This window comes from Ursus maritimus, unplaced genomic scaffold (genome assembly GCF_017311325.1).
Source record: "Ursus maritimus isolate PB19 unplaced genomic scaffold, ASM1731132v1 scaffold_25, whole genome shotgun sequence".
Classification (NCBI taxonomy): Eukaryota; Metazoa; Chordata; class Mammalia; order Carnivora; family Ursidae; genus Ursus; species Ursus maritimus.
This window is the reverse complement of record NW_024425008.1, coordinates 2,773,810-2,777,976: the sequence shown is the minus strand read 5'-3', so window position 1 is coordinate 2,777,976 and position 4,167 is coordinate 2,773,810.

The following is a 4,167-nucleotide window of genomic DNA, read 5'->3' as shown; positions in this document are numbered from 1 at the left end:
GATACAGCCCTTTGCCTGGTGCCCGTCCCCGAGAGCAAACACTCAGATATCACTTCTTACTATTCCCTGTGGTTTGGGACATCACTTCTCTGCAGAGGGGTGTCCGCCTGGTATAGGGCAGAGGCCATGGTCCTCTGGTACCTCCCTCCCTCTGTGCCCAATAGTCTATCTCCTGCAGGTAGATGCCCAGAGGACAGTTGCTGGGTCAAGGGCAGATGGCAGGCTGACTCCTGCAAGGACACCTGTACCCTCTGTCAGTGGCAGATGGACGGCGTGCCCGCCCACCCCCGACCCCGGGCATCTGCTGCTCCTTCCCCTCCCCCTCTGACTTGCCCACTCTCTCGTCTGAGGCTCCCATGCCTGAGGCTCGGCAGAGACCCTAAGCTGTGGCCTAGGCTCCCAAGGTGGTCCCAACCCTCCTCCCTGGCTCTCTTCCTCCACCACACTCCCCTCTGCTTTACAGCTGCAGCGGGGGGCTTCTTGCTTTCTGAACACAACCTGCCCTTTTTGGCCTCCACGGGCTTTGCACCAAGGATGCCCTTCCCTCTGTGTCTTCCCAGATGGGCACTTGTGCCTCCAGGGGCAAAGGAGACCCTCTCTGTGGTCTCTTGTGATGCCCCTCCTCCCACTCCCTGCACCACATTACTAAGCTGACGGTGGGCCTCAGAGACACTAACGAGGAGATGACGGTGACGGTAACAATAAAAACAATGGCGCACCTGGGTGTCACAGTCAGTTAAGCCTTGACTTTTGGTTCCTGGCTCAGGTAGTGACCTCAGGGTCTTGAGATTGAGCTCCCACAGGGCTCCATGCTCAGTGCAGAGTCTGCTTAAGATTCTCTCTCCCTTACCTTCTGCCCCTCCCTTATGCTCTCTCTCACTCGCAAATGAATAAAAAAAATCTTTAAAAACCCCAGGAACCAATAAGAACAGTGGCTATCTCAGCCCCTCCTCCCCACCGATCCAGCATTCCTTGAGGGCAGAGTCTCCTGAGGTGCGGGCAGGGGCTCAGGCATCCCACGGATCTGGCGTAAGTTAGCTGCTTGGACTAGATGTACGGATGGGTAAAGGGTGCCGGGTAGGGACTGGCAGGAGAAAGGTGTGTGGGGGTGGCAGGGGCGGTCATCAAGCACTGTGCGTCGTGATCCTGATTATGGAACCTATATCTGGGGATGTACTCATGTACTGTTGTCAGTAGGCGAAGTAGAATCTGGAAGCAAACACACCCGAGAGTTCACAGGGGCTAGCCCCGATGCGTGGGGACTTTGAGGCGTTGGCTTTCAAACATCGTCCAACATTTTTGATCTATCCTTCAGCAGCATTTCACATCAGCCACCTTGAATACACACATACCCCTGAAACAGCCACTTCAGGAGAGGATATTACCCCCGGGAAGTGTCTGCTGGTAGTTACATTGTATTTATTCTATCTCAGCTCTTACAAAATGCTTGACTTGATCTGGTAAGTTGATTTCACGACCTACTGCTAGGTCCTGACTTGCAGTTTGAACAGTCCTGCTCTAAGTGAAGCTTGACTTTCTCCTCCCCCTTCTTCTGTATATAAAATTTACTACCGAGCATAGATTTTTGTATTATCTTCATATTTTTCACTTAAAAATAAAGAAGAGACAGCACTGGGAAGACACAAAACAGCAAACTCAAGTAGACTTTCTGGAAGGCAGTTTAGCAAAATCTGGCAAACCATGCATCTTTAAAGATGTGTGTGTGTTTTGACCCAGCGATGTCCCCTGTAAGGAATGTGCTGGTGGGGTAAAGTGGTGCGGGGCTGTGTGCACACGCTGCGCACTGCGTTTCTGTTTAGAATAATGAAATATCCCTCACACCCGAAGCACCCTGACTGTCCATTCAATGGTGTGGCAGTGGTGCCATTCGAGACTTATTTATTGACACGGAAAGAGGGTACCAGGAGTCAAAAATTAATGTCAGGCTACAATAATCCTGCTCTTGTTATTAAAATACATATTTACAAATGTGAGGGGACAGGGAGAGGCATGTTTGAAAGTGCTCACATCCTGAGGTTACCTTGGTTTGGTTTTATTTTCTTCTGACTCTTCTGAGTTTTCCTCGATGAGCACGCACTGTTTTCTTAAGAAGGAGAGATTTTAAAGGAAGAGAGAGAAGAAGAGAAGAAAGGAAAGGAAGAAACGAGGGAAAAGGAAGAGAGAAAGGGAAAGATGAAGGGAAGGAAGGGAGAGTGGGAGGGAGAAGAGAAAGAAGAGAAGGGGGGGTTGTGCAGGAATCTCCCTGGAGCCGGGAGCCAGGCGGCCGCGTGGGCAGTGGCAGGAGCGGCAGGTCCGAGCGCCCAGCGCTAGCAGTTTCGGTCCGGGAAGCCAGACGAGGCCGGGAGGGGGGTGGCGCGGAGCCGGCTCCGCGGGGAAGAGAGGTCGCGCAGCGCGTCCAGCCTGACCCCCAAGCGGCGGGCCGGACGAGGAGCGACCTCGGCAGGCTGTGGGGCCCCGCGGCGGCTGCCGGCGCTCCTGGGCCGCCCTCCGCTGCCTCCAGGCCACCAAATCCCCACCGGGGCCAGCGCCTGCAGGAGCTCGGGGCGGGCCCTCCCCGGCGCCCAGCCGCGTGTGTGCGGCTGGCTCCGGATTCTTCCTGGGGGTTTTGGGGTGAGAAGCAGCGCGCGGGGGGGAGGGGGAGGGGAGGAGATGCAGAAATACCATCTGTGCCAATTTTTTCTTAAAAGTTATTTTTTCAATTTAAATACTTTTAAAGCAAAAAAAAAAAAATCCCAGCTCAAGGTGTCAGTTCCAAAAACTTTTCACAGAGGAGCAGCGTGGGGGCTGGGCGCGGAATTGGAGGAGGCGTTGGTGGAGCAGGGGCCTCTCTCCCACTCGCCTGCTGCACCCCCTCACCCCTGCAGAACCCCCTCTCACGTGCGCGCTGCTCACACCCAGGCGCTCACTAACACTCTCTCCTTCCATCCCTCGACCCGGACAGTCCTGGGGTCCCGGGCGGGAGAAGTTCGGCTGCCCCGCTTCCCCCACTCGCGATATGCAGGCTCTCCCCCCAGCGCTTTCTTCTGCCCCCACCCCCTTCCGCTCCAGGTGTCGCTAGCAGAGGGAGGTGGGGGGCGCGCTAATGCTGTGCTCCCAGCCTCGCCCTCCCCCAGAGAGCAGCAGGGGACAGAGTGACGGCCGGGGTTGCGCGGGAGCGCCCGGCTGGACTGCGGACGGTGCCAAACGCTACGGCCCCCTTCCCACCAGCCCCTGTCCCGGCAACAGCCATCCCCCTCTTTCCGGTCTCTCTCCGCTCCTCCATCTCGCTCCCCTTCTCCACTACCCAGCCCCGAGCGCGTCGCAGGTGGTGGTGGTGAGGTCTGGCTCGAACTTGGGGAAGCGGAGGAGGGGCAGGACGAGGAGGTGTCCTGGGCGGGGGGCGCACCCCGCTCCACCCCCTCCCCGCACTAGGTGTTGCTGCTGGAGTGGTGGCGCTGCAAGCCCGCCCTCCCTTCCCCGTCTCCCCTCCCTCCGCCATCGTGCGCTTTGCTAGTCGCACCTCCCGCGGACCCCAGCAGCCAGGCGGGGATTGGAGGGTAGGGGGAGACAATTTTACAGGTGCGGTAAGGGGGCTAGGGAGGGGCGGGTGCGGGAACCCGGCTAGGAGGAGCCAGGTGCGGGAAGGGGTAGGGAGGAGCCAGGTGCGGGAAGGGGGCTAGGGAGGAGCCAGGTGTGTGGAGGCGCCCGCGGCGGTCCGGAGCGCCTTCCTAGCTGGTCCATTGCCCCCTTATCCTCCACATCGCCCCCTCCCCCACACCATCGGACCCTCGGAGAAGTTAGACGGGCGGCTGCAGGGGCAGCTGTAATTAATTGTGCGTGAGCGCAAGCGCGCGCGGCGGCAAGTAAGGACCCCCTTGCCTCTCCCGCCTCCTTCAAGAACCCCGCCCGGCCTGGCTTCTCGGTTTTTCTCCCGACCCCACATTCTCCACCGTGGGTGTGCGCGTGCATGTGTACACCCTTGGGCACCGTCCCCTTTACATACTCCTTGCCCTCCTGCGCCCCTGCCAGCGTCGGCTTCTTCCACCCACCCTTCCCCCCCCAGGGTCACTATGGGGACGCGAGCGAGAGATTTGTGTTTAATTCCTGCCGCTATTCAGAGCAAAGATAAATAAATAAATAAATAAATAAATAAATAAATAAATAAAT